At 38.7% G+C, this 13,525-nt stretch overlaps 1 non-coding gene across 1 annotated transcript; it reads right to left on the bottom strand.

The window, feature by feature from the left end:
* Positions 1 to 1,011: 1,011 nt before the first annotated feature.
* LOC113600884 (U6 spliceosomal RNA) lies at positions 1,012 to 1,114 on the bottom strand. Its single transcript, XR_003421985.1, has one exon. It is a non-coding gene; the product is annotated as a U6 spliceosomal RNA (small nuclear RNA).
* Between the last annotated feature and the right edge of the window lie 12,411 nt (positions 1,115 to 13,525).

Raw genomic sequence — 13,525 nt, 5'->3', positions numbered from 1 at the left:
ACTGCTTTTGAGCTTTCTACTTTTCTTACTTTTACTTATGGTCTTTCCTTTACACTCACAGAGTCCCCTTTAACATTTCTTGCAGGGCTGGTTTAGTGGACATGAACTCCTTTAACTTTTGTTTGTCTGGGCAACTCTTTATCTCTCCTCTATTCTGAATGATAGTCTTGCTGGATAAAGTGCTCTTGTTTGCAGATTTTTCCATTTCAGCGAGTTGAATATATCATGCCTCTCCCTTTTTGCTTGCTAAGTTTCTGTTGAAAAATCTGCTGATAGGTTTATGGGGTTTTCCTTGTATGGGAACTGTTTTCTTTTCTCTTGCTTCTTTTAAAATTCATTCTTTGTCACTGCTTTTTGCCGTTTTGATTACTATGTGTCTTGGTGTGGACCTCCTTGGGTTGATTTTGTTGGGAGATCTCTATGTTTCCTATATCTGAATTTATGTTTTCTTTCCCAAATTTGGGAAGTTTTTAGCCTTTATTTCTTCAAATAAATTTTCTGTCCCCTTTTCTCTTTCTTATTGTTCTGGGATTCCTATAATGTGAATGTTATTATGCTTGATGGAGTCACTAAGACCCCTAAGTCTAGTCTCATTTTGCCTGATTTTTTTCCCCCTCACCTACTCAGCTTGCTTACCTCCCATTAATCCATCTTCCAGGCCACTGATTCGTTCTTCTGCCTCTTCTAGCCTGTTCTTTTTTCCTTCTAGTGTTTTTTAAATTTCAATCATTGTATTCTTTATCTCTGATTGGTTCTTTTTTTTTTTTTTTTATCTTTGTTAAGGGTGTCACTGATGTCCTCCACTCTTTTCTCAAGTCCAATGAGTATCGTTATGATTATTACTTTAAATTGTCTGTCAGGCATATTACTTATTTCCATTTCACTTAGGTCTCTTGGTCTGATTTTGTCCTGTTTTTTTCATTTGTGACATATTCCTCCATTTCCTCATTTTGTCTAACTCTCTGTGTCTGTTTATATGTGTTAGGAAAGTCAGATGCATCACTTGCTCTTAAAAATATGGGATGCTTCATGTATTTGTGTGTCATCCTTCTCCAGGGGCCATACTAATTTTCTTCATATGGTTCCAAGTTTTTAGTATACATGTAGCTGAAGTGAGTGTTTTAGTTCCTTTAAAAAAAATTTTTTTTAATGTTTTACTTATTTTTGAGACAGAGAGAGACAGAGTATAAGCAGGGGAGGGGCAGAGAAAGAGAGGGAGACACAGAATCCGAAGTGGGCTCCAGGCTCTGAGCTGTCAGCTCAGAGTCCAATGCAGGGCTTGAACTCACAAACTGCGAGATCATGACCTGAGCTGAAGTTGGTCACCCAACCAACTGAGCCACCTAGGCACCCCTAGTTCCTTTTTTGAATTTGCCTTATATAGCAGGGTAATTGATTGAAATGTAATTTTATAAGCTCCCCATTTATTTTATATTAAAGAATTTCTCTGGTCTTTGTCCTGGGTTCTTGTGAGGGAGCTTCTAAACTCTTGGAATTTTCCAAGTGTCAGGAGTGTCTTTGTTATTCACTGTGGGGACCCAGGATCACACCTGAGTTTGTGCTTACTCCTTTTGGGACCCTAGATGTCAGCATGGGGACTGGTCCATTTGGAAAAACCAATTGTATGGTTAGAGGGTTGAGGCTTTGGTTCAGGTGACTTCTTGACCTTTAGGAAATGGATAGGGGCTGGAGATTGAGCTCTGTCATGTGTTAAAGATTATTCCACCAATGTTTAGGTGGGCCCTGGTTGGTAATCATACACTGATATGTTCGAAGGGTGACATGTCCAAAGGACGTAGAAGCTTTGTTTGTGACCCTCCTAGACTTTGCTCCATGGATCTCTTCATTTGTGTTCTTTGTAATACAAACTTTAATCATAAGTTTAGCACTTTCCTGAGTTCTGTGGATTATTCTAGTGAATTTATACATAGCTCCAAGTAATTTATGGAACAGCACTTATTTTCATATCTGACTTGATTCCTTGTGTACATATTTCCCTTGGCCAGACTCTAGAGGGGAAGAGAGTCAGCATGGGATTTGGCTCGAGACTTGCCTCAGTCCCTTGATTCAGTTCTCTACAAATTTGACTTCTGATTTTTATTGTAATGTTGCAGACTGAGGATTATTTTATTATCCCACTTTAAAGATAAAGAGGGTGAAGCTCAGAGATAATAGGGGGAAGAATTATCATAGTTAAAATTCAGGGCTCTTCCTACATGTCAGAGAGATGCCCTAAAACTTCTAATTGTATGAGCTATTACATTACTACTTAGTATTATATATTGTCCTAACCCACAGTAAAAATAGTAATAATAACAAAATGGCTAGCATATGTATTATATACTATTTGCTAAGAATTGTTCTAAGTTGTGTGTGTGTGTGTGTGTGTGTGTGTGTGTGTGTGTGTGTGTGTGTCTTGGCCTACTTGGGCTGCTGTAACAAAATTCCACAGACTGTGGCTTATAGACAACAGAAATTTACTTTTCACCATTCTGGAGGCAGAGAAGTCCAAGATCAAGACATAGGAAGATTCAGTGTCTGGTGAGGTCTTGCTTTCATCTTTTTACTGTGTCTTCACATTGCAGAAGTCATAAGGGAGCTCTCTGGAACCTCTTTTATAAGGATACTAGTTTCATGAATGAAGGTTCATTCTTATGACCTAATCACCTTCAAAGAGCCCCACCTCCAAATGTCATCACTTTAGGGGAAGAGATTTCAACATGTGAATTTTGTAGGGGACACAAATATTCAGTGTATAGTGCACTCTCTCTTTCATTTTGTTTCTCTCAATTTCTCTTTCATATTATATATATATATATATATATATATATATGTATATATATATATATATTTAGTTTACTTTTTAAAGTTTCTTTATTTTGAGAGAGAGAGAGAGAGAGAGAGAGAGAGAGAGAGAGAGAGAAAGCACAAGCTGGGGAGGGGCAGAGGTACAGGGAGAGAATCTCAATCAGGCTCTGTGCTGAAAGCACAGTGCAGAGCTCAGTTGCACAAACTGTGAGATCATGACCTGAGCCAAAATCAAGAGTCAGATGCTCAACCGACTGAAGCACCCAGGTGCCCCATATTTAGTTTAATCCTTACAATAATGATTTGTGATACATAACATTATTATTACTCTTCTGTAGGTTAACTAACATGGAGACACAGGGAAGTTCATGACTTGTTTTAAATCACACAGCTGAGAAGTGGTAAAGTCAGGATTTGAATCCAAGTAGTTGGGCTGTGGAGTTCATATTCTTAGTCACTAAAGTGTACTGCTTCTTTGAAAAATTGTGACAGCAGCTAAAAATATGCTGGGGATAATCACTGTGTGCCAGGTGTAACACATGCCTGTGTTGAAGTATTTTACTTTCATAGCCATCCTGTATTAGAGACTGTTATTAACCTGTTTTATGGATGATGAAACCAAAATACAGTGAGGTTAAATACTTGCTCAAGGCCACCAGGTTGGTTTAATAACTGGCAAACCTAGAGCTCACACTGCTGTGTAAAAGAATCACCCTAGTTCTCTAACTCGCTTGGTGAAGAATGTTTATGTGACAAGACTGGCTAAGGGGAGAGTAGTTTCCCTTGTGTGGTTCTTGGGGCACATGGCTGAACCTTGTGGGAAGAAAAGGAGATAAGTGGGCAAGGGTACTGTTGAGAATTACTCACATGCATGCTTACTAACGTAAGATACCGGAGATAATTTGTAGATGGGGAGACAGTCCTTGAGTTACCTGTGGCCAGCATTTGAATAGTAAACCTGCCATCCTCATGGGAATATGTGTCAAGGAGCTTCTTTCCAGTTTACATCTCTGAGAGTATTGTCAAGTGCCTGGTGTTCCTCTTGTTTCTGCCTCTCCAGGCAGCCAAGAAACAGATTGGGCTGCATTTTTGCTGAAGCTGGTCATTTTGCAGGTTCCTCAGACATGTGATGTTGTGTTTTTTTCCTTGTGCCATTATGCTATGGAGAGGAATTACTGACTTACACCTTCTCTGTCACATTTTCTTCACTTTAGCAGCCTCTGTTTATAGATCCTCAGGGATCAAACCTCACATTTACAAAACTGTGACTTCTGCCAACAAGCTTTTACCGTGAAAGGAAGAGACAAACCTTTTAAAAAAATACATCTTTTAATTGTTTCATTTGGGAAGAGAAAGGATAAACTATAAATAATTTTTACACAGGTGTGTACACAGATAATTATTTCTCTAAAAAGAGTAATAGAGACAACAAAGTATGCCTGGTCGGGTGCACAGCAGTGTGCTGGCAATATTGATCTGGGGACTGGAAGCTTGTTATCAGATAAGAAATTAAAAAGAAGAACCACACAGCTCACTTATGCTCTGCGTGAGCACATGGCATCTGTGCTCTGCGTTCAATGCTGGCTTCCCATCTGCTTGGTGACACAATTTAAGGAGTCAAGGTGGAGACTGTGATCTATGGGCTCATGGTGATTGGATCTTCACTCCTGAACCGTGCCTCTTTCTCAGCAGGGGCTGGTGACAGCTGAAATACTGAAGTCCTCTTGGGAAGAATTCTATATCGGGACTCTTCAGGCAGGGAGGTCCCAGGAGAGGGCCGTCAGAGGTGGAATGAATGTCCTGTTATCCTGCAGCATCCTAAATCTGTTGACTTTCACTGGCCCCTGGCAGAGTTCTCAGGCACTAACACTTGGCTTAATTTAGTGATGACAGCTCTGGGGAAAGGGGAGGTAGGTGAAGGCCAAATTGATAGGGGGATGAGCTCAGCGTACTTTCGTCCTTCTTCTGTTTCCCACCCCTGCCCCTCCTCCTGTGTTTTCTTTCTCAGTTAAATTTGTTAATTTGTCCCAGTACCATCTATGCTGTTGCTCTGGGAACACTGGGATCATTTTCCACTTCTTTTTTCTTATTTCCCATGTCCAGTTAGTCAGCTCAGTCTGACATTTGACCCTTGCAAAATTTTTTCAGAAGAGGACATCATCCCTTCCATTATTGGGATCTGTCCTAGATCAGATTTGTCTCATAAGAGAGCTTCCTAACCAGTTTCTCTGCCATCAGTGTGGCCCTTTCCGATTTAAGAACAACACAGATTCCAGAATTATTTGTCTAACGGGGTGGCTCTCAATCTTTTCTGCGTATTCGAATCATCAGGGAACTTTGAAAACTGATGTCCAGAGCATACTCCATACCAATTAAATCAGGATCTCTTGGGGTTGGACCTTGGCATTGGCATTTTTCTATATCTCCCTGGATAAATCCAATGTATGGTCATGTTTGCAGTCATTGTCTGATAATATATCTAATTGTTTTCTCGCTCAGAATTTTTTAATGACTTTCTATTACTTGCAGAATTGAAAGCTTCATTTTGAATTTCTAACCCTAAATGATTCAGCCCTAACCACTATTTGTAATCCTTTCTAGGTATCCTTCTAGTTCTGGTGCTAATCTGCTGTCTTGGGTTACTCACTATTCCTCACATGTGCCATGCCTTTTCTTGCCTCGGTGATCTTGCATACACACACACACACACACACACACACACACACACACACAATACTAGGATTGCTAGTGTATATATAGTGTATATATATGTATACACACACACACACACACACACACACACACGGATTGCTATTCTGTCATTTATGGATCTAGGCAGTATTTTTACTATTTGCTATGTTAAGACACCCTGTCAGGCAATGATAAGCAAAAGAAGATGCTGTTCTCAGCTTCTTAAACCTTATAGACCTACTACAACCGTACAGTTGTTACTGTGACAGGTACTATACAACAGAGGCATACAGTGCCACAAGGGCTTATAGTGAGGGCTGATCTACTTAAGAGTAGTCAAGAGTTTCTCCTGAGAAAGAGATGCTTGAGATTCCTTAGGGTATCTAATGGCTGAAGAAATAAAATTAAGTTCCTTACCTAAAAAAAGGAAAAGAAAAGAGCATGATTGTAATAAACTCTCCTAGGATGAGTTCTTCAGGCAGTGGAGTGGTAGGAGCCATGGCAGGAGGGGGCCTGATAAGGACACAATCTAAAAGAAGGGCTAGGTATCCTGACCACACAGAGCAAGGGAGAGCATGTTGGTGTGAGAAGAGGGTGGAGGGGAAATGGGGCAGGCTGTGCAGGGCCCATAATCATATTCATGTACTTTTGTTCTAAGAGCAATGGGAAGCCACTGAAAGCTTTTCAGCAAAGGGATGTGCCGTACTTTTTTTGTTTGTTTGTTTTAGAAGATACCTCTGGGTGCTGGTTGAAGAATAGGCCAGGGCCAGCATATTGTGCACAGTAGATGTGGATAGATCAGTGGTAGTTAATTAGTAGTCCAGGCCAGAGAGATGTGACCTGAGGACCTGCTCCCGTGTCATTTCTTTGAGGTGAAGCTTATCCAGAGGGAGAGAGGGACAAAGGTATGAGTTGGACTGGACTGTCCATAGGTTTCAGTGCTACATTACACACTTCCCAGATGATGAGGCCTTCTTGATCTCTGGATCAGGATGAGTGATACATTTTGTAAGCATCACAGCCACTCTTTCATTTCCTGAAAGCAAAGACTTGTCCTACTCGTCACCACATAATGAACACTCAGTGCTCAGTTAAATGAGACATAGCATATGGACTTCTGGAGCCAGAGAGCTTGGATGGGACTAGCCACTTTGCCACTTCCTAGTTCTGTGACCTTGGGCAAATTAAGTAGTGTCTCTCTGCCTCAGTTTCCTCATTCATGTCAAAAGGTTGTTGTGAGTTGAAAAAAAAAATAAGGGTCACCTGGGTGGCTCATTTGTTTCAGTGTCTGTCTCTTGATTTTGGCTCAGGTGATGATCATGCAGTTCATGAGATCAAGCCCCTTATTGGACCCTGCTTGGATTCTGTCTCTCCCTCTTTCTCTGCCCCTCTCCCGCCCTCTCTTTCTCTCAAAATAAATAAATAAAAAGATTATTGTGAGTATTGAAGGAGTTCATAAAATGTACTTAGACAGTGCCTGGCACATGATAAGTACTATATTTGTGTTTGCCATTATTATTATTATTATTATTATTATTATACTATTTCATGAATTAGAGCATTTCTCTCATTCTGTCAGGATCTGGTTGCTTTAGGAAAGGGTTTGAAAGGAAGTTATAAGACTCTTAAGTTTTCATCACATTCCTGCCTCCTTCCACATAATCTATAAGATATTTGTGTAGGGAGATTTCTAATGTCTCTAATTTGCTCACCATGTTACAGATTATGATGGTTAATTTTATGTAGCAATTTGACCAGGCTATGGGGTACCCAGATATTTGGTGAAACATTCTGGGTGTGTCTGTGAAGGTGTTTTTGAATGAGGTTACCATTAGAATTGGTAGACTGAGTAATGCAGATTTCCCTCCCTAATGTGAGTGGACCCCATCCAATCAGTTGAAGGCCTGAATAGAATAAAAAGCCGGGTAAGAGGGAATATCTTGAGGTACTTGAGCTGGACATCAATCTTTTCCTTCCTTTGGACTTGAACTCAAATATCATCTCTTCTTGGGTCTTGAACTTGCCAGCTTTCAGGCAAGAACTACAACTTCCATTCTCCTGAGTCTGCAGCTGGCCCAGGAGATCTTAGGACTTGTCAGCCTCCATAATTGTGTGTTACTTCCTTATAATAAATCTCTGTCTGTCTTTCTATATGTTATTTGTGTTGTTTCTCTGGAGTAAATACAGAGATGATGTAGAAAGGTCTCCAATTTTAGTATATGTGCTGCCGAAGCGAGCACTAGAAAGGTCTTCTCAATAAGGCTTTATTATCCTACTGGAAACCCTTGGAGTAAGTAGTCATGATCCAAACTAATCACTAAAGACATCTAGTTAGCCCTCCTTCTGCATTTACCCTACTTTAAAAAATGTCAATGTTATGACCATAGTAAGAAAGGTCTTTAGCAGTTTGAGGCCGCACTTAATTATAGATGCCTCATTTATCATGCCCACAGGCTGCTTTCTAGCAGGACCCTCCTGAGGAGCTATTTTCCCACCTTGGTCTAGATGAAGTGAATGATGTAAGAATTAGATGTGTCCCCTTTTCCTCTTTCCATTCTGGTTTCCTGGCTCTTTTCCTACCCCACATCCATCTTCACACTGCAGAGTCTAAACAGAATATTTTATTTCTTTCTTAAGTTATCACAGCTTTTAAGGGAGCAAATGAATCTTTTCCTTTTTTATCATAAAATTACTGCAACTTGTGCCTACTGGTGCAGGATGCTTCTTCTTCCCCATAATATTGCCTTCCAGCAAATGCTGTGGCTCTCCTTTGTCCAAAGTCAAACTGTAAATCCAGTTACTTTATAACAATATTGAATGAAATGAAAATCTTTGAAGTTTCTCTTCTCTGACTTAACATTTGGTTGAGAAAAATGAAGTTGCCATTGTTTGAGCTGATGAAGATTAAATGGACTGCCTCTGAATTTAATTGAGTCTCTGTTTGAATAATATCCATGGTGGGTCCTACTGCAGTGTTTGGTGATTAATGGTGAGAATGAACAACAGTAACATCTGGACCCAAAGCTGTTCTTGGCTTAGAAGGTGTTCATTCCTTTGAGAAAAAGGATTCTCTGCATCATTGTCCAAATAATCATTAGCAGATAGATCAACTGAGACATTTTAATTAAAGTTTCAAAATCTAGGGAGAAGAAGAGTTTTTAAGACTCTTATTTTATGTATCCAAGTTAAAATAAAAATTCTGTTATTAAAAAGGGAGATAGGTTTCTACTTCCTATGAGGAAGAGAAGAAAGGGTGAATTATGAAGTGGCTTTTGTTTGCTCGTGAATAGGTGCACAAAAAAGAGAACTTGGGCCTAAGGTGTGTTTTGGTTGGTTGTTTTAAATATCATGGTAGGAAATACTTAAGAGAACTTTGAGGAATCATGAAGATTTAAGAAATAGCTTTGCCTGGTTTTATTATATCAATTTTGTGAACTAAATGTAATAAAATAGTAGTTATAAAAATATTAATGATGAATAATTAAGATGATATAAGAAATAAAAGCATAAGAATGTTTTGGAAGATTTTGTTTTTAAATGCTGACTGTACGGGAATTATTATGGAATGTTGGGTAAATAAAATGACTTCAGCATCTGTGCATGCTATCATAGGCATATTCTGGGAGGAGGGGGAGACAGCTAATCAAATACATCAACAAATTACTTGGAAAGGGCATCTTAACTGAAGATATTTTAGTCTAACGCTCAACTAAAAATACAAGGAATGCATTTAACAGACCCAACTGTTTAGAAGATTTAACCCTTCGAAAGAGGAGTTGCTGGATCTATTAACATTAGGGAATAGCACAAGCAGACTAGGGAACATTGTGTTTATCTGAAAGCAACATGCAAGTTCAGAAGTTTCATTTCACAATATAAAGAGGCACCATTGGTTAAAATAAAAATAGTCAGTAGGGAAATATGAACCAATAGATGTGGAAAATAATTGTTTTCATCAAGGTCATCATTTGATATTATTATCATTTTTCCCAGCTGGCTTACTTTGTCAGAATAAGTGTGCAGTACCATAATCACAAGTAGCTGGGTTGAGTGTAAGCCTTTCCCTAATACTAGTAAATGATTTGCATCATAGGGAGCAGGTGTGTCTGACTCCCTATCGTCTGAAATCTCTCACATATGTGGTAAAGATTTATCTTTTTATCTTTGTCCTTGTTAGAATTGAAAAACCCACATACTTTCTGCCCAAGATGAAAATACGTACTTGGTTTGCACAAAATGATTAGCTTGGTGATTATCTTATGTAGAAATAATAGTTTAGTAAGAGCATACTATGTTTTTTGTACAATATGCAAATATGTCTAATTACTTTGTAGGGTTGGAGTCTATTGTAAATGCATTTAGTTATTCAGCAAATAGTATTGAGTTTCTGTTGTCTATAGACACTATTCTTTATGAAGAATATACAAGTGAATTAGATCTAGCCCTTGTCCTCAGCTTATAATCTAGTAGGGAGATCAAAAAACTAGAGTTTAAGGGAGACTATGGTAAGCATCACCACAGGCTGGCAGAGAGCTTCTGCTCATCAGAGTCATAGAGTCATGCAGTGACCCTGGGTAGTAGGGCTTCTGCCATCTCAGATGCTGCTGGTTACTGTGTCAAGAGAAAAGGTGCTTGAGCATCTCTCATCACATTGGCAATGAAATGTGCAGCCTACAAATGACACATGTAACTTCCTCTCTAACTCAAAGTCCAGAGAGGGTCACAGGGCTTCACCTGATCAGGAAATGCCAATTTGCCATTTGCAAAACTACCTGGAACTGGAAATAAGTGGCAAGCAGCATTAATGACTTTTCCAAGAGTTAATCTCTTGTGTTGGAATATCCAGATGCCCTTGATTCTGTGGGATGAGATTAAATGAGAAGAATATATAATAGGGATAATAATTTGGCTTTAGATTCACTATTGCAACATATATTCAAATATCTGTGCTGATGGTGTGAATCACAACATTTCATATTAAATACTAAAGATAGCTTTCTTGCAGACCAATTATAAGAAGAGACTTTTGTGTCTGGTCTCTTGCTTGCTTTCTCTCTGATTGCAAAGGACAGCGATAACATTTAATTTAAAGCAAAGCACCTTTTTAAGCAAAGTGACTTGCTTGTCTAATGGTTCTTAACAAGATGTCTTTTGGGCTTTCATCGTCTCTGAGAACAGAAGAGGGTTAAGTGAGTTACAAGGAGATTTTCAAATTTTTCTGTATTCTGGCTTTTTATAATATCTAGCAGTGTTAGCCCCTTTCATTCTTCTTTTTCAGTTTGTGGTCAAAGCTATTCTTGTCTATTTGTTCCAAAATGTGAATATTAAAAATCATTTTTGTGCCTTTGGATGGTAATGTTGCATAGACAATAGAAGTAAACAACAGCTACAATAAAGCAACACAAATGAAAGGGTTAAGTATGAAACAAGGGTAAATAATTAAGTCCAAAACAATTCTGAAAATCTAGTGAAATTAGTTGAACATGTCCATTATGTTTGTCATTACTACTATTCTAGGAAGTTCTATATTTATAGCATTCATTTCACAAAGGGACGATCCTTTTGGGAATTATAAATTAATTGAGATGTGTTGGTCAAATTCATGAAAGTCAGATTCATAAATGGCTTCTGAGACAAACTAGAGAATATAGTTTATCTTTAAAAGTGACCTGTGGGAGGATATAAGCAAGACCTTCTGAGCCGTTACTATCTCCTTAAATTCTCCGAAGTCTCACTATGCCAGAGAGAATATGCTTCATATGCATCATTCAAAAGTTAGTGGTAGAGTAAGAGTTTTGTTATATGATTATTGGAGGAGTTTCCAATAGTCAAAACACTACTTCGAATGAACAATGCTAATTGCCAGTGGGAAACCATGCCACAAATTCAGACATTGAAATGTCTGGAGGTACAGGGAAAGGTTGGGATGGCATTGTTTAGAGAAAAAGGGTTAAAGGAGACAACACTTACTGTGGAGTTCCAACAAGGTTCTTGTATTTGTATTATCTCATTCTGTCCTCATAACAAAATTTGGAGGCAGGTTTATTACATTCCTCAATTTGTAGATGAGGAAACTCAAGCTGAGAAAGGCTTGCCAAATAGCTTTGAACTGGGATACACGGTATTGGCACCCGTGTGTGTTGAACTCTAAACCATGCTCTTTCTGTGACACCCCACCACTTCCTTGGATCGTCTTGTTAAGGGAGGCAAAAAGGGGGGATAATGGAGAAATGGAACCAAGAAGATTTTAGCAAGGGATAGTATCTTAATCTACTTTTCTGTCTTTTTCCATGAACCTTCAAAGTTTTAACTTTTGACCTCAGTGCATTAAATCTATAGATATGTAGTAATTTTGTTCTGAGGAAAAATCATCGTTAGGCCTTTAGAATTATTGTGCTTTCTAGTGATCCCAGGGGCAACTTCAAATTTGCTTTGCCTTCTGCAAAGGGTGGCCTATTACTTTACAGAACCACCTGTAATATATCACATTTTTGATTCAATTTAGTTTTTGAATATCTATTACTTGCATTGCTTATATATTTTTGAGCCACGTAAAGTTTAAAAGAGCAGTTTTTCTTTATTTTCAGGCTTATTTAGCTTAGTTACCTCAATCACTAGAGGCTTATTTACTTTTCTGTGATAGGTGGGCCCTTTTAAACTATCCTGACAATTCAGAGGTATTCAAGCCTGGTCTAGATACTCAGACTAAAGATTTCTTTGGAATATCAGAAATAAAAACTGCTAGAGGTTGCTGGTTAAGGACTGAATAAATAGCTCATACTTTAATCAAGCCATGGTGTCTTTGAGCATACTGGGGCAACATGCAAAAATAACTAAAGCTCCTTTCTCTTAGGAAGTGGCAGCAATTAATCCTGTATCTGTATAGAAAATATTACTGCAGATAGAAAATATCTGCAGAATAAGTACATTTGAATGCAACACAATGATAGCATATTTGCATAACACTCTTCAGTTTAGAAAACATTTTCTTGTAGAGTGTCTCTCTAAGGTTGCCAACAATTCCATTAGGTGGGTATGACAATTGGTATCATAGCCTCATTACCTGGTGAAAAAATGGAGACTTAGAAAGTGTAAGTGACTTTTCCAGGGTCACATAATCAGATACAGAATTCAGGTTCTCTAAATCCAAAATCAGATCTTCCGAGCACTAAAGGACTATACCTGCATATTTGTGATCACTTATCAGAGAAAAGACTTCAGGGTCAGGGTTACTGATAATCCCACTTGTTCCAAAATAGCACTTCAGTACCCCCCAGCCCCTTCCTGCACAGTAATGGTAGCTCTTATTCTACCATTAACTTTTGAATGATGCTTATAAAGCATATACTCGCTGTCACTGTCACTGGAAGATTTTGGAGAATAATTTAATGAGATAGTTAATGACCTAGAAGGTTTTGCTTGTCTCCCCAGCCCACTACTAATGTTACATAAGTTCCATAGATGTTCTCAGATAGCATTTCCCCAAATTGTGTCAATTGTACTTCTTACTGTGTGATCTTGTACAAATTGCTTAACCCCTCTGGACCTGGTTCCATTTGTAAATGCGGATAATAACAGCCCCTGCTGTGAGCATGAAATGAGTTGGATCTATTCAAATGAAACACTTAGAGTAGTGCCTGGCACATAGTAGTACTCAACAAATGTTGGAGATTTTTATTAATGCATGCAAAGTGCTTGACACCCAATAAGTGCTCAATAAATGTGAGCTTAAAAAATTGAGGAAAGAGGAAGAAAGGAAGGCAAAATATACTGAATTCATAGTTTTTAAAAGGCAGGCCTTGATAACTAGAAAGAACAGCAGAACTAATGCCCTCTCCCTCCCCCAACTTAGAAACAGTGACCCTAATGTAGCAGAATACTGAACCTCTTCTGCTCCAGACTCTGCTAAAGTTTATCACTATCCATCAAGAAAATGCCAGCAAGCCACTGGGCTGTGATTCACTGTGCCCATCAGAGCTGGTGCCTGTAATGACCTCTGTTGCTGCCTCCTTGAATGGGGTTTGAA

Source organism: Acinonyx jubatus, chromosome B1, assembly GCF_027475565.1.
Source record: "Acinonyx jubatus isolate Ajub_Pintada_27869175 chromosome B1, VMU_Ajub_asm_v1.0, whole genome shotgun sequence".
Classification (NCBI taxonomy): Eukaryota; Metazoa; Chordata; class Mammalia; order Carnivora; family Felidae; genus Acinonyx; species Acinonyx jubatus.
The sequence above is the reverse complement of the archived record's forward strand: the minus strand, read 5'-3'. Positions and strand labels throughout refer to the sequence as shown.